The sequence below is a fragment of the Pleurodeles waltl genome, chromosome 5 (assembly GCF_031143425.1).
Source record: "Pleurodeles waltl isolate 20211129_DDA chromosome 5, aPleWal1.hap1.20221129, whole genome shotgun sequence".
In the NCBI taxonomy this organism is placed as follows: Eukaryota; Metazoa; Chordata; class Amphibia; order Caudata; family Salamandridae; genus Pleurodeles; species Pleurodeles waltl.
This window is the reverse complement of record NC_090444.1, coordinates 862,940,996-862,964,917: the sequence shown is the minus strand read 5'-3', so window position 1 is coordinate 862,964,917 and position 23,922 is coordinate 862,940,996. Positions and strand designations below refer to the sequence as shown.

The window sequence follows — 23,922 nt, the reverse complement described above, 5'->3', positions numbered from 1 at the left end:
TTCTGCCTATGGCCATACCACCCTGAATGCGTCTGATCTCGTCTGATCTCAAAAGCTAAGCAGAGTTGGGCCTGATTAGTACTTGAATGGGAGACTACCTGGGAATACCAGGTGCTGTCGGCATTTTGCCTCTTGCAGGCAGTAAGTGGTGCACGTCTTAGAACAAATGCACATATTTGTCTCTAATGTTACTTTTCATTTATTATTTCTTCTACTCTTTTTTCCTTTCTTAAAATAAATAAAAAAACAGCAATAACACTAAAATACACTCTTTCTGAAGGAAAATTGAGAATCTTCCTGCACTTCACACTCACCCCAAGCTACTGGTGGTGAGCTGGTTTGCTGCTGCTTGTGTTGGGCCCTAAAGAAAGGGCAGTCTGAGACTGTGTGTGAGTGCAGATGAAGCGATTGCGAGGCTGGTGCAAAACAGGGTGTGTGCTTGGACCTCTGTAAGAAGTTTGTGAAGGAGGGCAGTTTGTGAACAGAAGAGAGCAGGTGTGTTTGAGAGCAGCAGGCTCCAGACCGGCGGGCAGTCTCAACACAAGAGGCCAGAAACAGGAGTGAGTTCTGCCTATGGCCATACCACCCTGAATGCGCCTGATCTCATCTGATCTCAGAAGCTAAGCAGCGTCGGGCCGGGTTAGTACTTCAATGGGAGACCACCTGGGAATACCAGGTGCTGTAGGCATTTTCCCTCTTGCAGACAGTAGGTGGTGCACGTCTTAGAACAATTGCACATATTTGTCTCTAATGTTACTTTTCATTTATTATTTCTTCTACTCTTTTGTCCTTTCTTAAAATAAATAAAAAAAACAGCAATAACACTAAAATACACTCTTTCTGAAGGAAAATTGAGAATTTTTCTGCACTTCACACTCACCCCAAGCTACTGGTGGTGAGCTGGTTTGCTGCTGCTTGTGCTGGGCCCTAAAGAAAGGGCAGTCTGAGACTGTGTGTAAGTGCAGATGAAGCGAATGCGAGGCTGGTGCAAAACAGGGTGTGTGCTTGGCCCTCTGTAAGAAGTTTGTGAAGGAGGGCAGTTTGTGAACAGAAGAGTGCAGGTGTGTTTGAGAGCAGCAGGCTCCAGACCGGCGGGCTGTCTCAACACAAGAGGACTGAAACAGGAGTGCGTTCTGCCTATGGCCATACCACCCTGAATGCGTCTGATCTCGTCTGATCTCAAAAGCTAAGCAGAGTTGGGCCTGATTAGTACTTGAATGGGAGACTACCTGGGAATACCAGGTGCTGTCGGCATTTTGCCTCTTGCAGGCAGTAAGTGGTGCACGTCTTAGAACAAATGCACATATTTGTCTCTAATGTTACTTTTCATTTATTATTTCTTCTACTCTTTTTTCCTTTCTTAAAATAAATAAAAAAACAGCAATAACACTAAAATACACTCTTTCTGAAGGAAAATTGAGAATCTTCCTGCACTTCACACTCACCCCAAGCTACTGGTGGTGAGCTGGTTTGCTGCTGCTTGTGTTGGGCCCTAAAGAAAGGGCAGTCTGAGACTGTGTGTGAGTGCAGATGAAGCGATTGCGAGGCTGGTGCAAAACAGGGTGTGTGCTTGGACCTCTGTAAGAAGTTTGTGAAGGAGGGCAGTTTGTGAACAGAAGAGAGCAGGTGTGTTTGAGAGCAGCAGGCTCCAGACCGGCGGGCAGTCTCAACACAAGAGGCCAGAAACAGGAGTGCGTTCTGCCTATGGCCATACCACCCTGAATGCGCCTGATCTCATCTGATCTCAGAAGCTAAGCAGCGTCGGGCCGGGTTAGTACTTCAATGGGAGACCACCTGGGAATACCAGGTGCTGTAGGCATTTTCCCTCTTGCAGACAGTAGGTGGTGCACGTCTTAGAACAATTGCACATATTTGTCTCTAATGTTACTTTTCATTTATTATTTCTTCTACTCTTTTGTCCTTTCTTAAAATAAATAAAAAAAACAGCAATAACACTAAAATACACTCTTTCTGAAGGAAAATTGAGAATTTTTCTGCACTTCACACTCACCCCAAGCTACTGGTGGTGAGCTGGTTTGCTGCTGCTTGTGTTGGGCCCTAAAGAAAGGGCAGTCTGAGACTGTGTGTGAGTGCAGATGAAGCGATTGTGAGGCTGGCGCAAAACAGGGTGTGCGATTGGCCCTCTGTAAGAAGTTTGTGAAGGAGGGCAGTTTGTGAACAGAAGAGTGCAGGTGTGTTTGAGAGCAGCAGGCTCCAGACCGGCGGGCAGTCTCAACACAAGAGGCCTGAAACAGGAGTAAGTTCTGCCTATGGCCATACCACCCTGAATGCGCCTGATCTCGTCTGATCTCAGAAGCTAAACAGCGTCGGGCCTGGTTAGTACTTTGATGGGAGACCACCTGGGAATACCAGGTGCTGTAGGCGTTTTGCCTCTTGCAGACAGTAGATGGTGCACGTCTTAGAACAAATGCATAAAGTCCTCTTTAATGTTACTTTTCATTTATTATTTCTTCTACTCTTTTTTCCTTTCTTAAAATAAATAAAAAAACAGCAATAACACTAAAATACACTCTTTCTGAAGGAAAATTGAGAATCTTTCTGCACTTCACACTCACCCCAAGCTGCTGGTGGTGAGCTGGTCTGCTGCTTGTGCTGGGCCCTAAAGAAAGGGAAGTCTGAGATTGTGTGTAAGTGCAGGTGAAGCGATTGCGAGGCTGGTGCAAAACAGGGTGTGCGATTGGCCCTCTGTAAGAAGTTTGTGAAGGAGGGCAGTTTGTGAACAGAAGAGTGCAGGTGTGTTTGAGAGCAGCAGGCTCCAGACCGGCGGCCAGTCTCAACACAGGAGGCCTGAAACAGGAGTGCGTTCTGCCTACAGCCATACCACCCTGAATGCACCTGATCTCGTCTGATCTCAGAAGCTAAGCAGTGTCGGGCCTGGTTAGTCCTTAGATGGGAGACCACCTGGGAATACCAGGTGCTGTAGGCATTTTGCCTCTTGCAGACAGTAGGTGGTGCACGTCTTAGAACAATTGCACATATTCCTCTCTAATGTTACTTTTAATTTATTATTTCTTCTACTCTTTTTTCCTTTCTTAAAATAAATAAAAAAAACAGCAATAACACTAATATACACTCTTTCTGAAGGAAAATTGAGAATTTTTCTGCACTTCACACTCACCCCAAGCTACTGGTGGTGAGCTGGTTTGCTGCTGCTTGTGCTGGGCCCTAAAGAAAGGGCAGTCTGAGACTGTGTGTAAGTGCAGATGAAGCGATTGCGAGGCTGGTGCAAAACAGGGTGTGTGCTTGGCCCTCTGTAAGAAGTTTGTGAAGGAGGGCAGTTTGTGAACAGAAGAGTGCAGGTGTGTTTGAGAGCAGCAGGCTCCAGACCGGCGGGCTGTCTCAACACAAGAGGACTGAAACAGGAGTGCGTTCTGCCTATGGCCATACCACCCTGAATGCACCTGATCTCGTCTGATCTCAGAAGCTAAGCAGCGTCTGGCCTGGTTAGTCCTGAGATAGGAGACCACCTGGGAATACCAGGTGCTGTAGGCATTTTGCCTCTTGCAGACAGTAGGTGGTGCACGTCTTAGAACAATTGCACATATTCCTCTCTAATGTTACTTTTAATTTATTATTTCATCTACTCTTTTTTCCTTTCTTAAAATAAATTAAAAAAACAGCAATAACACTAATATACACTCTTTCTGAAGGAAAATTGAGAATTTTTCTGCACTTCACACTCACCCCAAGCTACTGGTGGTGAGCTGGTTTGCTGCTGCTTGTGCTGGGCCCTAAAGAAAGGGCAGTCTGAGACTGTGTGTAAGTGCAGATGAAGCGAATGCGAGGCTGGTGCAAAACAGGGTGTGTGCTTGGCCCTCTGTAAGAAGTTTGTGAAGGAGGGCAGTTTGTGAACAGAAGAGTGCAGGTGTGTTTGAGAGCAGCAGGCTCCAGACCGGCGGGCTGTCTCAACACAAGAGGACTGAAACAGGAGTGCGTTCTGCCTATGGCCATACCACCCTGAATGCGTCTGATCTCGTCTGATCTCAAAAGCTAAGCAGAGTTGGGCCTGATTAGTACTTGAATGGGAGACTACCTGGGAATACCAGGTGCTGTCGGCATTTTGCCTCTTGCAGGCAGTAAGTGGTGCACGTCTTAGAACAAATGCACATATTTGTCTCTAATGTTACTTTTCATTTATTATTTCTTCTACTCTTTTTTCCTTTCTTAAAATAAATAAAAAAACAGCAATAACACTAAAATACACTCTTTCTGAAGGAAAATTGAGAATCTTCCTGCACTTCACACTCACCCCAAGCTACTGGTGGTGAGCTGGTTTGCTGCTGCTTGTGTTGGGCCCTAAAGAAAGGGCAGTCTGAGACTGTGTGTGAGTGCAGATGAAGCGATTGCGAGGCTGGTGCAAAACAGGGTGTGTGCTTGGACCTCTGTAAGAAGTTTGTGAAGGAGGGCAGTTTGTGAACAGAAGAGAGCAGGTGTGTTTGAGAGCAGCAGGCTCCAGACCGGCGGGCAGTCTCAACACAAGAGGCCAGAAACAGGAGTGAGTTCTGCCTATGGCCATACCACCCTGAATGCGCCTGATCTCATCTGATCTCAGAAGCTAAGCAGCGTCGGGCCGGGTTAGTACTTCAATGGGAGACCACCTGGGAATACCAGGTGCTGTAGGCATTTTCCCTCTTGCAGACAGTAGGTGGTGCACGTCTTAGAACAATTGCACATATTTGTCTCTAATGTTACTTTTCATTTATTATTTCTTCTACTCTTTTGTCCTTTCTTAAAATAAATAAAAAAAACAGCAATAACACTAAAATACACTCTTTCTGAAGGAAAATTGAGAATTTTTCTGCACTTCACACTCACCCCAAGCTACTGGTGGTGAGCTGGTTTGCTGCTGCTTGTGCTGGGCCCTAAAGAAAGGGCAGTCTGAGACTGTGTGTAAGTGCAGATGAAGCGAATGCGAGGCTGGTGCAAAACAGGGTGTGTGCTTGGCCCTCTGTAAGAAGTTTGTGAAGGAGGGCAGTTTGTGAACAGAAGAGTGCAGGTGTGTTTGAGAGCAGCAGGCTCCAGACCGGCGGGCTGTCTCAACACAAGAGGACTGAAACAGGAGTGCGTTCTGCCTATGGCCATACCACCCTGAATGCGTCTGATCTCGTCTGATCTCAAAAGCTAAGCAGAGTTGGGCCTGATTAGTACTTGAATGGGAGACTACCTGGGAATACCAGGTGCTGTCGGCATTTTGCCTCTTGCAGGCAGTAAGTGGTGCACGTCTTAGAACAAATGCACATATTTGTCTCTAATGTTACTTTTCATTTATTATTTCTTCTACTCTTTTTTCCTTTCTTAAAATAAATAAAAAAACAGCAATAACACTAAAATACACTCTTTCTGAAGGAAAATTGAGAATCTTCCTGCACTTCACACTCACCCCAAGCTACTGGTGGTGAGCTGGTTTGCTGCTGCTTGTGTTGGGCCCTAAAGAAAGGGCAGTCTGAGACTGTGTGTGAGTGCAGATGAAGCGATTGCGAGGCTGGTGCAAAACAGGGTGTGTGCTTGGACCTCTGTAAGAAGTTTGTGAAGGAGGGCAGTTTGTGAACAGAAGAGAGCAGGTGTGTTTGAGAGCAGCAGGCTCCAGACCGGCGGGCAGTCTCAACACAAGAGGCCAGAAACAGGAGTGCGTTCTGCCTATGGCCATACCACCCTGAATGCGCCTGATCTCATCTGATCTCAGAAGCTAAGCAGCGTCGGGCCGGGTTAGTACTTCAATGGGAGACCACCTGGGAATACCAGGTGCTGTAGGCATTTTCCCTCTTGCAGACAGTAGGTGGTGCACGTCTTAGAACAATTGCACATATTTGTCTCTAATGTTACTTTTCATTTATTATTTCTTCTACTCTTTTGTCCTTTCTTAAAATAAATAAAAAAAACAGCAATAACACTAAAATACACTCTTTCTGAAGGAAAATTGAGAATTTTTCTGCACTTCACACTCACCCCAAGCTACTGGTGGTGAGCTGGTTTGCTGCTGCTTGTGCTGGGCCCTAAAGAAAGGGCAGTCTGAGACTGTGTGTAAGTGCAGATGAAGCGATTGCGAGGCTGGAGCAAAACAGGGTGTGTGCTAGGCCCTCTGTAAGAAGTTGGTGAAGGAGGGCAGTTTGTGAACAGAAGAGTGCAGGTGTGTTTGAGAGCAGCAGGCTCCAGACCGGCAGGCAGTCTCAACACAAGAGGCCTGAAACAGGAGTGCGTTCTGCCTATGGCCATACCACCCTGAATGTGCCTGATCTCGTCTGATCTCAGAAGCTAAGCAGCGTCGGGCCTCGTTAGTACTTCGATGGGAGACCACCTGGGAATACCAGGTGCTGTAGGCATTTTGCCTCTTGCAGACAGTAGGTGGTGCACGTCTTAGAACAATTGCACAGATTCCTCTCTAATGTTACTTTTCATTTATTATTTCTTCTACTCTTTTTTCCTTTCTTAAAATAAATTAAAAAAAACAGCAATAACACTAAAATAAACTCTTTCTGAAGGAAATTTGATAATTTTTCTGCACTTCACACTCACCCCAAGCTGCTGGTGTTGAGCTGGTCTGTTGCTCCTTGTGCTGGGCCCTAAAGAAAGGGAAGTCTGAGACTGTGTGTAAGTGCAGGTGAAGCGATTGCGAGGCTAGTGCAAAACAGGGTGTGTGCTTGGCCCTCTGTAAGAAGTTTGTGAAGGAGGGCAGTTTGTGAACAGAAGAATGCAGGTGTGTTTGAGAGCAGCAGGCTCCAGACCGGTGGGCTGTCTCAACACAAAAGGTCTGAAACTGGAGTGTATTCTGCCTATGGCCATACCACTCTGAATGCGCCTGATCTCAGACGCTAAGCAGCGTCTGGCCTGGTTAGTACTTGGAAGGGAGACTGCCTCGGAATACCAGGTGCTGTAGGCATTTTGCCTCTTGCAGACAGTAGGTGGTGCACGTCTTAGAACAAATGCATAGAGTCCTCTCTAATGTTACTTTTCATTTATTATTTCTTCTACTCTTTTTTCCTTTCTTAAAATAAATAAAAAAACAGCAATAACACTAAAATACACTCTTTCTGAAGGAAAATTGAGAATCTTTCTGCACTTCACACTCACCCCAAGCTGCTGGTGGTGAGCTGGTCTGCTGCTTGTGCTGGGCCCTAAAGAAAGGGAAGTCTGAGACTGTGTGTAAGTGCAGGTGAAGCGATTGCGAGGCTGGTGCAACACCGGGTGTGCGATTGGCCCTCTGTAAGAAGTTTGTGAAGGAGGGCAGTTTGTGACCAGTAGAGTGCAGGTGTGTTTGAGAGCAGCAGGCTCCAGACCGGCGGGCTGTCCCAACACAAGAGGCCTGAAACAGGAGTGTATTCTCTCTACAGCCATACCACCCTGAATGCGTCTGATCTCAGAAGCTAAGCATCGTCAGGCCTCGTTAGTATTTGGATGGGAGACTGCCTGGGAATACCAGGTGCTGTAGGCATTTTGCCTCTTGCAGACAGTAGGTGGTGCACGTCTTAGAACAAATGCATAGAGTCTTCTCTTATGTTACTTTTCATTTATTATTTCTTCTACTCTTTTTTCCTTTCTTAAAATAAATAAAAAAACAGCAATAACACTAAAATACACTCTTTCGGAAGGAAAATTGAGAATCTTTCTGCACTTCACACTTACCCCAAGCTGCTGGTGGTGAGCTGGTCTGCTGCTTGTGCTGGGCCCTAAAGAAAGGGAAGTCTGAGACTGTGTGTAAGTGCAGGTGAAGCGATTGCGAGGCTGGTGCAACACCGGGTGTGCGATTGGCCCTCTGTAAGAAGTTTGTGAAGGAGGGCAGTTTGTGACCAGTAGAGTGCAGGTGTGTTTGAGAGCAGCAGGCTCCAGACCGGCGGGCTGTCCCAACACAAGAGGCCTGAAACAGGAGTGTATTCTCTCTACAGCCATACCACCCTGAATGCGTCTGATCTCAGAAGCTAAGCATCGTCAGGCCTCGTTAGTATTTGGATGGGAGACTGCCTGGGAATACCAGGTGCTGTAGGCATTTTGCCTCTTGCAGACAGTAGGTGGTGCACGTCTTAGAACAAATGCATAGAGTCTTCTCTTATGTTACTTTTCATTTATTATTTCTTCTACTCTTTTTTCCTTTCTTAAAATAAATAAAAAAACAGCAATAACACTAAAATACACTCTTTCGGAAGGAAAATTGATCATTTTTCTGCACTTCAAACTCACCCCAAGCTGCTGGTGGTGAGCTGGTCTGTTGCTGCTTGTGCTGGGCCCCAAAGAAAGGGAAGTCTGAGACTGTGCGTAAGTGCAGGTGAAGCGATTGCGAGGCTGGTGCAAAATAGGGTGTGTGCTTGGCCCTCTGTAAGAAGTTTGTGAAGGAGGGCAGTTTGTGAACAGAAGAGTGCAGGTGTGTTTGAGAGCAGCAGGCTCCAGACCGGCGGGCTGTCTCAACACAATAGGCCTGAAACAGGAGTGTACTCTCCCTATGGCCATACTACCCTGAATGCGCCTGATCTCGTCTGATCTCAGAAGCTAAGCAGGGGCTGGCCTGGTTAGTACTTCGATGGGAGACTGCCTGGGAATACCAGGTGCTGTAGCCATTTTGCCTCTTGCAGACAGTAGGTGGTGCACGTCTTAGAACAAATGCATAGAGTACTCTCTAATGTTAATTTTCATTTATTATTTCTTCTACTCTTTTTTCCTTTCTTAAAATAAATAAAAAAACAGCAATAACAATAAAATACACTCTTTCTGAAGGAAAATTGATAATTTTTCTGCACTTCACCCTCACCCCAACCTGCTGGTGGTGAGCTGGCCTGTTGCTGCTTGTGCTGGGCCCTAAAGAAAGGGTAGTCTGAGACTGTGTGTAAGTGCAGATGAAGCGATTGTGAGGCTGGTGCAAAACAGGGTGTGCGATTGGCCCTCTGTAAGAAGTTTGTGAAGGAGGGTAGTTTGTGAACAGAAGAGTGCAGGTGTGTTTGAGAGCAGCAGGCTCCAGACCGGCGGGCAGTCTCAACACAAGAGGCCTGAAACAGGAGTGCATTCTGCCTATGGTCATACCACCCTGAATGCGCCTGATCTCGTCTGATCTCAGAAGCTAAGCAGCGTCGGGCCTGGTTAGTACTTCGATCGGAGACCCCCTGGAAGTACCAGGTGCTGTAGGCATTTTGCCTCTTGCAGACAGTAGGTGGTGCACGTCTTACAACAATTGCAGATATTCGTCTCTAATGTTACTTTTCATTTTTTATTTCTTCTACTCTTTTTTCCTTTCTTCAAATAAATTAAAAAAACAGCAATAACACTAAAATACACTCTTTCTGAAGGAAAATTGAGAATTTATCTGCACTTCACACTCACCCCAAGCTACTGGTGGTGAGCTGGTTTGCTGCTGCTTGTGCTGGGCCCTAAAGAAAGGGCAGTCTGAGACTGTGTGTAAGTGCAGATGAAGCGATTGCGAGGCTGGTGCAAAACAGGGTGTGTGCTAGGCCCTCTGTAAGAAGTTTGTGAAGGAGGGCAGTTTGTGAACAGAAGAGTGCAGGTGTGTTTGAGAGCAATCAATCAATCAATCAATCATAGTATTTATAAAGCGCGCTATGTACCCGTCAGGGTTTCGAGGCGCTGAGGGGGGGGGGGGGGGGGAGCGCTGCTGGATTAGCGGTCGAAGAGCCAGGTCTTGAGGAGCCTTCTGAATGCGAGGAGGTCCTGGGTCTGGCGAAGGGATGTGGGGAGAGAGTTCCAGGTCTTGGCGGCGAGGAAGGAGAAGGATCTGCCGCCGGATGTCTTGCGCTGGATTCGGGGTACGATGGCGAGGGCGAGGTTGGCGGATCGGAGTTGACGTGTTGGGGTGTAGAAGTGGAGTCTGGTGTTGAGGTAGGAGGGTCCGGTGTTGTGAAGTGCCTTGTGAGCGTGGGTCAGGAGTTTGAAGGTGATCCTCTTGTCTACCGGGAGCCAGTGGAGTTCCTTTAGGTGAGGGGAGATGTGACTTCGGCGGGGTATGTTGAGGATCAGTCGGGCGGAGGCATTTTGGATACGTTGGAGGCGTTTGATGTCTTTGGTTGGGATGCCAGTGTAGAGTGCGTTGCCGTAGTCAAGTCTGCTGCTGACGAGGGCCTGGGTCACCGTCTTTCTGGTTTCTGTTGGAATCCACTTGAAGATTCTGCGGCGCATTCGGAGGGTGTTGAAACAGGAGGAGGAGACGGCGCTGACCTGTTTGGACATGGTGAGGGCGGAGTCCAGGATGAAGCCGAGGTTTCTTGCGTGGCTGGCAGGGGTGGGTGGGGGTCCGAGGACGGAGGGCCACCATGAGTCGTTCCAGGCCGAGGGAGTGCGTCCGAGGATGAGGACTTCCGTCTTGTCGGAGTTGAGTTTCAGGCGACTGTTGTTCATCCAATCGGCGATGGATTTTAGTCCCTCGTGGAGGTTTGTTTTGGCGGTGAGCGGGTCTTTGGTCAGGGAGAGGACGAGCTGGGTATCGTCGGCGTAGGAGATGATGCTGAGATGATATTGGCGGGCCAGTTGAGCGAGGGGGGCCATGTAGACGTTGAACAACGTGGGGCTGAGGGAGGATCCTTGGGGGACGCCGCAGATGAGGTTGGTGGCTTTGGAGCGGAAAGGGGAGAGACGGACTCTCTGCGTTCTGTCGGAGAGGAAGGATGAGATCCAGTGGAGGGCTTTATCTTGGATGCCGGCTTCCTGGAGGCGGGTCAGTAGGGTGCGGTGGCAGACGGTGTCAAAAGCGGCTGATAGGTCGAGGAGGATGAGGGCTGAGGTTTCGCTGTTGTCCATTTGATGTCTGATGTCATCTGTGGCGGCGAGGAGGGCGGTCTCAGTGCTGTGGTTTCGTCTGAATCCGGATTGTGAGGGGTCCAGGATAGAATTGTCTTCGAGGAAGTGGGTGAGCTGAGTGTTGACGATCTTCTTGATGACTTTCGCTGGAAAAGGGAGGAGAGAGATCGGACGGAAGTTTTTGAGGTCGTTGGGGTCAGCCTTGGGTTTTTTGAGGAGGGGTTGGATTTCTGCGTGTTTCCAGCTGTCCGGGAAGGTGGCAGAAGTGAAGGAGAGGTTGATGATCTTGCGGAGTTCGGGGGCGATGGTGGCGTTGGCTGAGTTGAAAACATGATGGGGACAGGGGTCCGTGGGGGAGCCTGAGTGGATGGTGTTCATGGTTGCTATGGTTTCTGCCTCGTCCACGTGGGTCCAGGCGGTGAGGCGGCAGTCGCGGGAGGAGACGTCGGGGGTGGGGTCTGGCGGTGGACCGGTGATGAAGCTGTCGTGGATGGTGGTGATTTTCTGGTGGAAGAAGGTGGAGAGGTCGTCGCAGAGTTTCTGGGAGGGCGGGATGTCGTTGGAGTTGGCTTTCGGATTGGAGAGTTCCTTCACGATGCCGAAGAGTTCTTTGCAGTCGTGGGCGTTGTTGTTGATGCGTTCGGTGAAGTGGGCGCGCTTGGCGGTGCGGATCCGTTGGTGGTGTTCGCGGTTGGCGTTTTTGAGGGCGGCGAGGTTGTCGGGTGTGCGTTCTTGGATCCATTTCTTTTTGAGTTTCTGGCAGTTGCTTTTGGAGGTGGTGAGATCGTCTGTGAACCAGGCTGGTTTTCTCTTTCCTTGGGTGGTGGTGGGTTTCTTGAGAGGGGCAAGGGTGTTGGCGCAGTCGAGGATCCATTGATGGAGGTTGATGGCGGCTGTGCTCGGGTCGATTGCGTCGGGTGGAAGGTTGTTGACGAGGGTGCTGGTCAGTTGTTCTTGGGTGATTTTGCCCCAGCGGCGGTGGGGAGGTAGCTGGATGCGGTGTTGCTCTGTGGTTTTCTTATAGGTGAAATGGACACAGTGATGGTCAGTCCAGTGGAGTTCGGAGGTGTGGCTGAAGGAAATGTGGTTGCTAGAGGTGAAGAGGGGGACAAGGGTGTGTCCGGCGATGTGGGTAGGTGTGTTGACTAGCTGGCGGAGACCGAGGTTGAGGAGGTTGGAGGTCAGTGACGCGGTGTTGACGTCGTTGGCATTTTCCAGATGGTAGTTCAGATCTCCCAGGAGGATGTAATCCGGGGAAGCGAGGGCGTGGGTGCTTGCAAGGTCGGCGATGGTGTCGTTGAAGGGGGGTCTTGGTCCTGGAGGGCGGTAAATGAGGGTTCCTCTGAGGGTCGTGTTGGGGTCCGTGTGGATCTGGAAGTGGAGGTGTTCGGCTGTCCTGAGGGTGTCGTCCGAGTGGGTGTGGATTTTGAGGGTAGCTTTGTGAGCGATGGCTATTCCACCGCCGATTCCGTTGGTTCGATCTTTTCTGGTGATTTTGTAGCCGTCCGGTATGGCGATGGCGATGTCCGGAGACGAGGAGTCGTTCCACCAGGTTTCGGTCAGGAAAGCCACGTCAGGAGCAGTGGTGTCGAGCAAATCCCAGAGCTCGATGGCGTGTTTTCGTGCGGTGCGGGTGTTGATGAGGATGCAGTTCAGGTGGTTGGGGTTGGATGTTTTCGTAGTTGGATTGGTCGTTCTGATGCAGGAGAAGTTGCAGGTACGGCAGGAAAAAGGTCCTTTAGTGTGCTTCGGGGATGCCCGGTAGCATTCAGTGGAGGGGCCGGGGTTGAAGGCGCGGAGTTCGTTGATCGAGTAGCGGATGCGGGGGGCGCAAGGGCCAGTGGGTGTGGCGCTGGGCGCGGTCCAGGCGCGGACGGGCGCGGACGGGCTTGCCTCTGGCGCGCCCGCTGCTCGGACGCGCAGCGCCAGCCATTAAGAAGGGAGGGGGGAGGGAGGAGCAGCTGGGAGGCGGGAGGCGGGAGGCGGGAGGCGGGAGGCGGGAGGGAGCGGCAAATGGGGGCGCGAGGGGGGCGGGGCCGCAGGGAGGCAGCGGCAGGGAACGGGGAGCGCACAAGGGGCAAAACACTGAAAACGAGCAAAATACAAGCAGTTACAATAAGAAAAAGCACACAATCAGAAAAACAAAATGGCACAATATACGATCGGGGAGACAGCAATCAGGGGGGCACAAAGGGGGCAGAAGCGCCGGCGGCGAGGCGCTGAAAAAAGCGAAAAAAACGAAAAACACTTACGGGACGGCGGAAAGCGGCACACGGGTCAAGTGAAGCTAGTCAGAGCCCACTAGACCCCAGGGATGAGGCGCAGGAGGATGCCTGCGGGTGGAGGAGGGCCTCGAACACGCAAACAGCAGCGTGGTCAGGGGACAGAGGCAGGAGGCAGCAGGTTGGTGCTGCGGTCGTGGGGGGCGAGCTCAGGACCTGAAACAGGTCAGAGGTCGCTCACTTGCGACGCGCAGCGCCAGCCATTAAGAAGGGAGGGGGGAGGGAGGAGCAGCTGGGAGGCGGGAGGCGGGAGGGAGCGGCAAATGGGGGGCGCGAGGGGGGCGGGGCCGCAGGGAGGCAGCGGCAGGGAACGGGGAGCGCACAAGGGGCAAAACACTGAAAACGAGCAAAATACAAGCAGTTACAATAAGAAAAAGCACACAATCAGAAAAACAAAATGGCACAATATACGATCGGGGAGACAGCAATCAGGGGGGCACAAAGGGGGCAGAAGCGCCGGCGGCGAGGCGCTGAAAAAAGCGAAAAAAACGAAAAACACTTACGGGACGGCGGAAAGCGGCACACGGGTCAAGTGAAGCTAGTCAGAGCCCACTAGACCCCAGGGATGAGGCGCAGGAGGATGCCTGCGGGTGGAGGAGGGCCTCGAACACGCAAACAGCAGCGTGGTCAGGGGACAGAGGCAGGAGGCAGCAGGTTGGTGCTGCGGTCGTGGGGGGCGAGCTCAGGACCTGAAACAGGTCAGAGGTCGCTCACTCGCGACGCGCAGCGCCAGCCATTAAGAAGGGAGGGGGGAGGGAGGAGCAGCTGGGAGGCGGGAGGCGGGAGGGAGCGGCAAATGGGGGCGCGAGGGGGGCGGGGCCGCAGGGAGGCAGCGGCAGGGAACGGGGAGCGCACAACGGGCAAAACACTGAAAACGAGCAAAATACAAGCAGTTACAATAAGAAAAAGCACACAATCAGAAAAACAAAATGGCACAGTATACGATCGGGAACACAGCAATCAGGGGGGCACAAAGGGGGCAGAAGCGCCGGCGGCGAGGCGCTGAAAAAAGCGAAAAAAACGAAAAACACTTACGGGACGGCGGAAAGCGGCACACGGGTCAAGTGAAGCTAGTCAGAGCCCACTAGACCCCAGGGATGAGGCGCAGGAGGATGCCTGCGGGTGGAGGAGGGCCTCGAACACGCAAACAGCAGCGTGGTCAGGGGACAGAGGCAGGAGGCAGCAGGTTGGTGCTGCGGTCGTGGAGGGCGAGCTCAGGACCTGAAACAGGTCAGAGGTCGCTCACTCGCGACGCGCAGCGCCAACCATTAAGAAGGGAGGGGGGAGGGAGGAGCAGCTGGGAGGCGGGAGGTGGGAGGGAGCGGCAAATGGGGGCGCGAGGGGGGCGGGGCCGCAGGGAGGCAGCGGCAGGGAACGGGGAGAGCACTAGGGGCAAAACACTGAAAACGAGCAAAATACAAGCAGTTACAATAAGAAAAAGCACACAATCAGAAAAACAAAATGGCACAATATACGATCGGGGAGACAGCAATCAGGGGGGCACAAAGGGGGCAGAAGCGCCGGCGGCGAGGCGCTGAAAAAAGCGAAAAAAACGAAAAACACTTACGGGACGGCGGAAAGCGGCACACGGGTCAAGTGAAGCTAGTCAGAGCCCACTAGACCCCAGGGATGAGGCGCAGGAGGATGCCTGCGGGTGGAGGAGGGCCTCGAACACGCAAACAGCAGCGTGGTCAGGGGACAGAGGCAGGAGGCAGCAGGTTGGTGCTGCGGTCGTGGGGGGCGAGCTCAGGACCTGAAACAGGTCAGAGGTCGCTCACTCGCGACGCGCAGCGCCAGCCATTAAGAAGGGAGGGGGGAGGGAGGAGCAGCTGGGAGGCGGGAGGCGGGAGGGAGCGGCAAATGGGGGCGCGAGGGGGGCGGGGCCGCAGGGAGGCAGCGGCAGGGAACGGGGAGCACACAAGGGGCAAAACACTGAAAACGAGCAAAATACAAGCAGTTACAATAAGAAAAAGCACACAATCAGAAAAACAAAATGGCACAATATACGATCGGGGAGACAGCAATCAGGGGGGCACAAAGGGGGCAGAAGCGCCAGCGGCGAGGCGCTGAAAAAAGCGAAAAAAACGAAAAACACTTACGGGACGGCGGAAAGCGGCACACGGGTCAAGTGAAGCTAGTCAGAGCCCACTAGACCCCAGGGATGAGGCGCAGGAGGATGCCTGCGGGTGGAGGAGGGCCTCGAACACGCAAACAGCAGCGTGGTCAGGGGACAGAGGCAGGAGGCAGCAGGTTGGTGCTGCGGTCGTGGGGGGCGAGCTCAGGACCTGAAACAGGTCAGAGGTCACTCACTCGCGACGCGCAGCGCCAGCCATTAAGAAGGGAGGTGGGAGGGAGGAGCAGCTGGGAGGCGGGAGGCGGGAGGGAGCGGCAAATGGGGGCGCGAGGGGGGCGGGCCGCAGGGAGGCAGCGGCAGGGAACGGGGAGCGCACAAGGGGCAAAACACTGAAAACGAGCAAAATACAAGCAGTTACAATAAGAAAAAGCACACAATCAGAAAAACAAAATGGCACAATATACGATCGGGGAGACAGCAATCAGGGGGGCACAAAGGGGGCAGAAGCGCCGGCGGCGAGGCGCTGAAAAAAGCGAAAAACACTTACGGGACGGCGGAAAGCGGCACACGGGTCAAGTGAAGCTAGTCAGAGCCCACTAGACCCCAGGGATGAGGCGCAGGAGGATGCCTGCGGGTGGAGGAGGGCCTCGAACACGCAAACAGCAGCGTGGTCAGGGGACAGAGGCAGGAGGCAGCAGGTTGGTGCTGCGGTCGTGGGGGGCGAGCTCAGGACCAGCAGCAGGCTCCAGACCGGCGGGCTGTCTCAACACAAGAGGCCTGAAACAGGAGTGCATTCTGCCTACGGCCATATCACCCTGAATGCGCCTGATCTCGTCAGATCTCAAAAACTAAGCAGAGTCAGGCATGGTTAGTACTTGGATGGGAGACTGCCTGGGAATACCAGGTGCTGTAGGCATTTTGCCTCTTGCAGACAGTAGGTGGTGCACGTCTTAGAACAAATGCATAGAGTCCTCTCTAATGTTACTTTTCATTTATTATTTCTTCTACTCTTTTTTCCTTTCTTCAAATAAATAAAAAAACAGCAATAGCACTAAAATACACTCTTTCTAAAGGAAAATTGAGAATCTTTCTGCACTTCACACTCACCCCAAGCTGCTGGTGGTGAGCTGGTCTGCTGCTTGTGCTGGGCCCTAAAGAAAGGGAAGTCTGAGACTGTGTGTAAGTGCAGGTGAAGCGATTGCGAGGCTGGTGCAAAACAGGGTGTGTGCTTGGACCTCTGTAAGAAGTTTGTGAAGGAGGGCAGTTTGTGAACAGAAGAGTGCAGGTGTGTTTGAGAGCAGCAGGCTCCAGACCGGCGGGCAGTCTCAACACAAGAGGCCAGAAACAGGAGTGCGTTCTGCCTATGGCCATACCACCCTGAATGCGCCTGATCTCATCTGATCTCAGAAGCTAAGCAGCGTCGGGGCGAGTTAGTACTTCAATGGGAGACCACCTGGGAATACCAGGTGCTGTAGGCATTTTCCCTCTTGCAGACAGTAGGTGGTGCACGTCTTAGAACAATTGCACATATTTGTCTCTAATGTTACTTTTCATTTATTATTTCTTCTACTCTTTTGTCCTTTCTTAAAATAAATAAAAAAAACAGCAATAACACTAAAATACACTCTTTCTGAAGGAAAATTGAGAATTTTTCTGCACTTCACACTCACCCCAAGCTACTGGTGGTGAGCTGGTTTGCTGCTGCTTGTGCTGGGCCCTAAAGAAAGGGCAGTCTGAGACTGTGTGTAAGTGCAGATGAAGCGATTGCGAGGCTGGAGCAAAACAGGGTGTGTGCTAGGCCCTCTGTAAGAAGTTGGTGAAGGAGGGCAGTTTGTGAACAGAAGAGTGCAGGTGTGTTTGAGAGCAGCAGGCTCCAGACCGGCAGGCAGTCTCAACACAAGAGGCCTGAAACAGGAGTGCGTTCTGCCTATGGCCATACCACCCTGAATGTGCCTGATCTCGTCTGATCTCAGAAGCTAAGCAGCGTCGGGCCTCATTAGTACTTCGATGGGAGACCACCTGGGAATACCAGGTGCTGTAGGCATTTTGCCTCTTGCAGACAGTAGGTGGTGCACGTCTTAGAACAATTGCACAGATTCCTCTCTAATGTTACTTTTCATTTATTATTTCTTCTACTCTTTTTTCCTTTCTTAAAATAAATTAAAAAAACAGCAATAACACTAAAATAAACTCTTTCTGAAGGAAAATTGATATTTTTTCTGCACTTCACACTCACCCCAAGCTGCTGGTGTTGAGCTGGTCTGTTGCACCTTGTGCTGGGCCCTAAAGAAAGGGAAGTCTGAGACTGTGTGTAAGTGCAGGTGAAGCGATTGCGAGGCTGGTGCAAAACAGGGTGTGTGCTTGGCCCTCTGTAAGAAGTTTGTGAAGGAGGGCAGTTTGTGAACAGAAGAATGCAGGTGTGTTTGAGAGCAGCAGGCTCCAGACCGGCGGGCTGTCTCAACACAAAAGGCCTGAAACTGGAGTGTATTCTGCCTATGGCCATACCACTCTGAATGCGCCTGATCTCAGACGCTAAGCAGCGTCTGGCCTGGTTAGTACTTGGAAGGGAGACTGCCTTGGAATACCAGGTGCTGTAGGCATTTTGCCTCTTGCAGACAGTAGGTGGTGCACGTCTTAGAACAAATGCATAGAGTCCTCTCTAATGTTACTTTTCATTTATTATTTCTTCTACTCTTTTTTCCTTTCTTAAAATAAATAAAAAAACAGCAATAACACTAAAATACACTCTTTCTGAAGGAAAATTGAGAATCTTTCTGCACTTCACACTCACCCCAAGCTGCTGGTGGTGAGCTGGTCTGCTGCTTGTGCTGGGCCCTAAAGAAAGGGAAGTCTGAGACTGTGTGTAAGTGCAGGTGAAGCGATTGCGAGGCTGGTGCAACACCGGGTGTGCGATTGGCCCTCTGTAAGAAGTTTGTGAAGGAGGGCAGTTTGTGACCAGTAGAGTGCAGGTGTGTTTGAGAGCAGCAGGCTCCAGACCGGCGGGCTGTCCCAACACAAGAGGCCTGAAACAGGAGTGTATTCTCTCTACAGCCATACCACCCTGAATGCGCCTGATCTCGTCTGATCTCAAAAGCTAAGCAGCGTCAGGCCTCGTTAGTATTTGGATGGGAGACTGCCTGGGAATACCAGGTGCTGTAGGCATTTTGCCTCTTGCAGACAGTAGGTGGTGCACGTCTTAGAACAAATGCATAGAGTCTTCTCTTATGTTACTTTTCATTTATTATTTCTTCTACTCTTTTTTCCTTTCTTAAAATAAATAAAAAAACAGCAATAACACTAAAATACACTCTTTCGGAAGGAAAATTGATAATTTTTCTGCACTTCAAACTCACCCCAAGCTGCTGGTGGTGAGCTGGTCTGTTGCTGCTTGTGCTGGGCCCCAAAGAAAGGGAAGTCTGAGACTGTGCGTAAGTGCAGGTGAAGCGATTGCGAGGCTGGTGCAAAATAGGGTGTGTGCTTGGCCCTCTGTAAGAAGTTTGTGAAGGAGGGCAGTTTGTGAACAGAAGAGTGCAGGTGTGTTTGAGAGCAGCAGGCTCCAGACCGGCGGGCTGTCTCAACACAATAGGCCTGAAACAGGAGTGTACTCTTCCTATGGCCATACTACCCTGAATGCGCCTGATCTCGTCTGATCTCAGAAGCTAAGCAGGGGCAGGCCTGGTTAGTACTTCGATGGGAGACTGCCTGGGAATACCAGGTGCTGTAGCCATTTTGCCTCTTGCAGACAGTAGGTGGTGCACGTCTTAGAACAAATGCATAGAGTACTCTCTAATGTTAATTTTCATTTATTATTTCTTCTACTCTTTTTTCCTTTCTTAAAATAAATAAAAAAACAGCAATAACAATAAAATACACTCTTTCTGAAGGAAAATTGATAATTTTTCTGCACTTCACACTCACCCCAACCTGCTGGTGGTGAGCTGGCCTGTTGCTGCTTGTGCTGGGCCCTAAAGAAAGGGTAGTCTGAGACTGTGTGTAAGTGCAGATGAAGCGATTGTGAGGCTGGTGCAAAACAGGGTGTGCGATTGGCCCTCTGTAAGAAGTTTGTGAAGGAGGGTAGTTTGTGAACAGAAGAGTGCAGGTGTGTTTGAGAGCAGCAGGCTCCAGACCGGCGGGCAGTCTCAACACAAGAGGCCTGAAACAGGAGTGCATTCTGCCTATGGCCATACCACCCTGAATGCGCCTGATCTCAGAAGCTAAGCAGCGTCGGGCCTGGTTAGTACTTCGATCGGAGACCCCCTGGAAGTACCAGGTGCTGTAGGCATTTTGCCTCTTACAGACAGTAGGTGGTGCACGTCTTAGAACAATTGCAGATATTCGTCTCTAATGTTACTTTTCATTTTTTATTTCTTCTACTCTTTTTTCCTTTCTTAAAATAAATAAAAAAAACAGCAATAACACTAAAATACACTCTTTCTGAAGGAAAATTGAGAATTTGTCTGCACTTCACACTCACCCCAAGCTACTGGTGGTGAGCTGGTTTGCTGCTGCTTGTGCTGGGCCCTAAAGAAAGGGCAGTCTGAGACTGTGTGTAAGTGCAGATGAAGCGATTGCGAGGCTGGTGCAAAACAGGGTGTGTGCTAGGCCCTCTGTAAGAAGTTTGTGAAGGAGGGCAGTTTGTGAACAGAAGAGTGCAGGTGTGTTTGAGAGCAATCAATCAATCAATCAATCATAGTATTTATAAAGCGCGCTATGTACCCGTCAGGGTTTCGAGGCGCTGAGGGGGGGGGGGGGGGGAGCGCTGCTGGATTAGCGGTCGAAGAGCCAGGTCTTGAGGAGCCTTCTGAATGCGAGGAGGTCCTGGGTCTGGCGAAGGGATGTGGGGAGAGAGTTCCAGGTCTTGGCGGCGAGGAAGGAGAAGGATCTGCCGCCGGATGTCTTGCGCTGGATTCGGGGTACGATGGCGAGGGCGAGGTTGGCAGATCGGAGTTGACGTGTTGGGGTGTAGAAGTGGAGTCTGGTGTTGAGGTAGGAGGGTCCGGTGTTGTGAAGTGCCTTGTGAGCGTGGGTCAGGAGTTTGAAGGTGATCCTCTTGTCTACCGGGAGCCAGTGGAGTTCCTTTAGGTGAGGGGAGATGTGACTTCGGCGGGGTATGTTGAGGATCAGTCGGGCAGAGGCATTTTGGATACGTTGGAGGCGTTTGATGTCTTTGGTTGGGATGCCAGTGTAGAGTGCGTTGCCGTAGTCAAGTCTGCTGCTGACGAGGGCCTGGGTCACCGTCTTTCTGGTTTCTGTTGGAATCCACTTGAAGATTCTGCGGAGCATTCGGAGGGTGTTGAAACAGGAGGAGGAGACGGCGCTGACCTGTCTGGACATGGTGAGGGCGGAGTCCAGGATGAAGCCGAGGTTTCTTGCGTGGCTGGCAGGGGTGGGTGGGGGTCCGAGGACGGAGGGCCACCATGAGTCGTTCCAGGCCGAGGGAGTGCGTCCGAGGATGAGGACTTCCGTCTTGTCGGAGTTGAGTTTCAGGCGACTGTTGTTCATCCAATCGGCGATGGATTTTAGTCCCTCGTGGAGGTTTGTTTTGGCGGTGAGCGGGTCTTTGGTCAGGGAGAGGACGAGCTGGGTATCGTCGGCGTAGGAGATGATGCTGAGATGATGTTGGCGGGCCAGTTGAGCGAGGGGGGCCATGTAGACGTTGAACAACGTGGGGCTGAGGGAGGATCCTTGGGGGACGCCGCAGATGAGGTTGGTGGCTTTGGAGCGGAAAGGGGAGAGACGGACTCTCTGCGTTCTGTCGGAGAGGAAGGATGAGATCCAGTGGAGGGCTTTATCTTGGATGCCGGCTTCCTGGAGGCGGGTCAGTAGGGTGCGGTGGCAGACGGTGTCAAAAGCGGCTGATAGGTCGAGGAGGATGAGGGCTGAGGTTTCGCCGTTGTCCATTTGATGTCTGATGTCATCTGTGGCGGCGAGGAGGGCGGTCTCAGTGCTGTGGTTTCGTCTGAATCCGGATTGTGAGGGGTCCAGGATGGAATTGTCTTCGAGGAAGTGGGTGAGCTGAGTGTTGACGATCTTCTCGATGACTTTCGCTGGAAAAGGGAGGAGAGAGATCGGACGGAAGTTTTTGAGGTCGTTGGGGTCAGCCTTGGGTTTTTTGAGGAGGGGTTGGATTTCTGCGTGTTTCCAGCTGTCCGGGAAGGTGGCAGAAGTGAAGGAGAGGTTGATGATCTTGCGGAGTTCGGGGGCGATGGTGGCGTTGGCTGAGTTGAAAACATGATGGGGGCAGGGGTCCGTGGGGGAGCCTGAGTGGATGGTGTTCATGGTTGCTATGGTTTCTGCCTCGTCCACGTGGGTCCAGGCGGTGAGGCGGCAGTCGCGGGAGGAGACGTCGGGGGTGGGGTCTGGCGGTGGACCGGTGATGAAGCTGTCGTGGATGGTGGTGATTTTCTGGTGGAAGAAGGTGGAGAGGTCGTCGCAGAGTTTCTGGGAGGGCGGGATGTCGTTGGAGTTGGCTTTCGGATTGGAGAGTTCCTTCACGATGCCGAAGAATTCTTTGCAGTCGTGGGCGTTGTTGTTGATGCGTTCGGTGAAGTGGGCACGCTTGGCGGTGCGGATCCGTTGGTGGTGTTCGCGGTTGGCGTTTTTGAGGGCGGCGAGGTTGTCGGGTGTGCGTTCTTGGATCCATTTCTTTTTGAGTTTCTGGCAGTTGCTTTTGGAGGTGGTGAGATCGTCTGTGAACCAGGCTGGTTTTCTCTTTCCTTGGGTGGTGGTGGGTTTCTTGAGAGGGGCAAGGGTGTTGGCGCAGTCGAGGATCCATTGATGGAGGTTGATGGCGGCTGTGCTCGGGTCGATTGCGTCGGGTGGAAGGTTGTTGACGAGGGTGCTGGTCAGTTGTTCTTGGGTGATTTTGCCCCAGCGGCGGTGGGGAGGTAGCTGGATGCGGTGTTGCTCTGTGGTTTTCTTATAGGTGAAATGGACACAGTGATGGTCAGTCCAGTGGAGTTCGGAGGTGTGGCTGAAGGAAATGTGGTTGCTAGAGGTGAAGAGGGGGTCAAGGGTGTGTCCGGCGATGTGGGTAGGTGTGTTGACTAGCTGGCGGAGACCAAGGTTGAGGAGGTTGGAGGTCAGTGACGCGGTGTTGACGTCGTTGGCATTTTCCAGATGGTAGTTCAGATCTCACAGGAGGATGTAATCCGGGGAAGCGAGGGCGTGGGTGCTTGCAAGGTCGGCGATGGTGTCGTTAAAGGGGGGTCTTGGTCCTGGAGGGCGGTAAATGAGGGTTCCTCTGAGGGTCGTGTTGGGGTCCGTGTGGATCTGGAAGTGGAGGTGTTCGGCTGTCCTGAGGGTGTCGTCCGAGTGGGTGTGGATTTTGAGGGTAGCTTTGTGAGCGATGGCTATTCAGCCGCCGATTCCGTTGGTTCGATCTTTTCTGGTGATTTTGTAGCCGTCCGGTATGGCGATGACGATGTCCGGAGACGAGGAGTCGTTCCACCAGGTTTCGGTCAGAAAAGCCACGTCAGGAGCAGTGGTGTCGAGCAAATCCCAGAGCTCGATGGCGTGTTTTCGTGCGGTGCGGGTGTTGATGAGGATGCAGTTCAGGTGGTTGGGGTTGGATGTTTTCGTAGTTGGATTGGTCATTCTGATGCAGGAGAAGTTGCAGGTACGGCAGGAAAAAGGTCCTTTAGTGTGCTTCGGGGATGCCCGGTAGCATTCAGTGGAGGGGCCGGGGTTGAAGGCGCGGAGTTCGTTGATCGAGGAGCGGATGCGGGGGGCGCAAGGGCCAGGGGGTGTGGCGCTGGGCGCGGTCCAGGCGCGGACGGGCACAGACGGGCTTGCCTCTGGCGCGCCTCCGGCGCGCCAGCGGCGCGCCCGCTGCGCGGGACGCGCAGCGCCAGCCATTAAGAAGGGAGGGGGGAGGGGGGAGGGAGGAGCAGCTGGGAGGCGGGAGGGGAGCGGCAAATGGGGGCGCGAGGGGGGCGGGGCCGCAGGGAGGCAGCGGCAGGGAACGGGGAGCGCACAAGGGGCAAAACACTGAAAACGAGCAAAATACAAGCAGTTACAATAAGAAAAAGCACACAATCAGAAAAACAAAATGGCACAATATACGATCGGGGAGACAGCAATCAGGGGGGCACAAAGGGGGCAGAAGCGCCGGCGGCGAGGCGCTGAAAAAAGCGAAAAAAACGAAAAACACTTACGGGACGGCGGAAAGCGGCACACGGGTCAAGTGAAGCTAGTCAGAGCTCACTAGACCCCAGGGATGAGGCGCAGGAGGATGCCTGCGGGTGGAGGAGGGCCTCGAACACGCAAACAGCAGCGTGGTCAGGGGACAGAGGCAGGAGGCAGCAGGTTGGTGCTGCGGTCGTGGGGGGCGAGCTCAGGACCTGAAACAGGTCAGAGGTCGCTCACTCGCGACGCGCAGCGCCAGCCATTAAGAAGGGAGGGGGGAGGGAGGAGCAGCTGGGAGGCGGGAGGCGGGAGGGAGCGGCAAATGGGGGCGCGAGGGGGGCGGGCCGCAGGGAGGCAGCGGCAGGGAACTGGGAGCGCACAAGGGGCAAAACACTGAAAACGAGCAAAATACAAGCAGTTACAATAAGAAAAAGCACACAATCAGAAAAACTAAATGGCACAATATACGATCGGGGAGACAGCAATCAGGGGGGCACAAAGGGGCAGAAGCGCCGGCGGCGAGGTGCTGAAAAAAGCGAAAAAAACGAAAAACACTTACGGGACGGCGGAAAGCGGCACACGGGTCAAGTGAAGCTAGTCAGAGCCCACTAGACCCCAGGGATGAGGCACAGGAGGATGCCTGCGGGTGGAGGAGGGCCTCGAACACGCAAACAGCAGCGTGGTCAG

General features: G+C 52.0%; 11 non-coding genes and 11 pseudogenes across 11 annotated transcripts; all 22 read left to right on the top strand.

Moving 5' to 3' along the window:
* Positions 1–4: 4 nt before the first annotated feature.
* Positions 5–123, top strand: LOC138298164 (5S ribosomal RNA; annotated as a pseudogene).
* Positions 124–569: 446 nt separating this feature from the next.
* On the top strand, positions 570–688 carry LOC138298043 (5S ribosomal RNA). Its single transcript, XR_011204569.1, has one exon. It is a non-coding gene; the product is annotated as a 5S ribosomal RNA (ribosomal RNA).
* Positions 689–1,135: 447 nt separating this feature from the next.
* On the top strand, positions 1,136–1,254 carry LOC138298163 (5S ribosomal RNA; annotated as a pseudogene).
* Positions 1,255–1,700: 446 nt separating this feature from the next.
* On the top strand, positions 1,701–1,819 carry LOC138298032 (5S ribosomal RNA). Its single transcript, XR_011204558.1, has one exon. It is a non-coding gene; the product is annotated as a 5S ribosomal RNA (ribosomal RNA).
* Positions 1,820–2,266: 447 nt separating this feature from the next.
* LOC138298249 (5S ribosomal RNA) lies at positions 2,267–2,385 on the top strand. The gene has a single exon (XR_011204685.1). It is a non-coding gene; the product is annotated as a 5S ribosomal RNA (ribosomal RNA).
* A 443-nt stretch (positions 2,386–2,828) lies between these two features.
* On the top strand, positions 2,829–2,947 carry LOC138298148 (5S ribosomal RNA). The gene has a single exon (XR_011204665.1). It is a non-coding gene; the product is annotated as a 5S ribosomal RNA (ribosomal RNA).
* Positions 2,948–3,394: 447 nt separating this feature from the next.
* Positions 3,395–3,513, top strand: LOC138298144 (5S ribosomal RNA). Its single transcript, XR_011204662.1, has one exon. It is a non-coding gene; the product is annotated as a 5S ribosomal RNA (ribosomal RNA).
* Positions 3,514–3,960: 447 nt separating this feature from the next.
* LOC138298161 (5S ribosomal RNA) lies at positions 3,961–4,079 on the top strand (annotated as a pseudogene).
* Positions 4,080–4,525: 446 nt separating this feature from the next.
* Positions 4,526–4,644, top strand: LOC138298019 (5S ribosomal RNA). The gene has a single exon (XR_011204546.1). It is a non-coding gene; the product is annotated as a 5S ribosomal RNA (ribosomal RNA).
* Positions 4,645–5,091: 447 nt separating this feature from the next.
* Positions 5,092–5,210, top strand: LOC138298160 (5S ribosomal RNA; annotated as a pseudogene).
* Positions 5,211–5,656: 446 nt separating this feature from the next.
* Positions 5,657–5,775, top strand: LOC138298007 (5S ribosomal RNA). The gene has a single exon (XR_011204535.1). It is a non-coding gene; the product is annotated as a 5S ribosomal RNA (ribosomal RNA).
* Positions 5,776–6,222: 447 nt separating this feature from the next.
* LOC138298049 (5S ribosomal RNA) lies at positions 6,223–6,341 on the top strand. Its single transcript, XR_011204574.1, has one exon. It is a non-coding gene; the product is annotated as a 5S ribosomal RNA (ribosomal RNA).
* A 448-nt stretch (positions 6,342–6,789) lies between these two features.
* On the top strand, positions 6,790–6,898 carry LOC138297492 (5S ribosomal RNA; annotated as a pseudogene).
* Positions 6,899–8,448: 1,550 nt separating this feature from the next.
* LOC138298220 (5S ribosomal RNA) lies at positions 8,449–8,567 on the top strand (annotated as a pseudogene).
* A 446-nt stretch (positions 8,568–9,013) lies between these two features.
* Positions 9,014–9,132, top strand: LOC138298204 (5S ribosomal RNA; annotated as a pseudogene).
* A 6,773-nt stretch (positions 9,133–15,905) lies between these two features.
* On the top strand, positions 15,906–16,024 carry LOC138298314 (5S ribosomal RNA; annotated as a pseudogene).
* A 443-nt stretch (positions 16,025–16,467) lies between these two features.
* On the top strand, positions 16,468–16,586 carry LOC138298097 (5S ribosomal RNA). The gene has a single exon (XR_011204621.1). It is a non-coding gene; the product is annotated as a 5S ribosomal RNA (ribosomal RNA).
* Positions 16,587–17,033: 447 nt separating this feature from the next.
* Positions 17,034–17,152, top strand: LOC138298075 (5S ribosomal RNA). The gene has a single exon (XR_011204599.1). It is a non-coding gene; the product is annotated as a 5S ribosomal RNA (ribosomal RNA).
* Positions 17,153–17,599: 447 nt separating this feature from the next.
* LOC138297489 (5S ribosomal RNA) lies at positions 17,600–17,708 on the top strand (annotated as a pseudogene).
* Positions 17,709–18,151: 443 nt separating this feature from the next.
* On the top strand, positions 18,152–18,270 carry LOC138298399 (5S ribosomal RNA; annotated as a pseudogene).
* A 446-nt stretch (positions 18,271–18,716) lies between these two features.
* Positions 18,717–18,835, top strand: LOC138298074 (5S ribosomal RNA). The gene has a single exon (XR_011204598.1). It is a non-coding gene; the product is annotated as a 5S ribosomal RNA (ribosomal RNA).
* A 446-nt stretch (positions 18,836–19,281) lies between these two features.
* Positions 19,282–19,390, top strand: LOC138297454 (5S ribosomal RNA; annotated as a pseudogene).
* Positions 19,391–23,922: the final 4,532 nt, after the last annotated feature.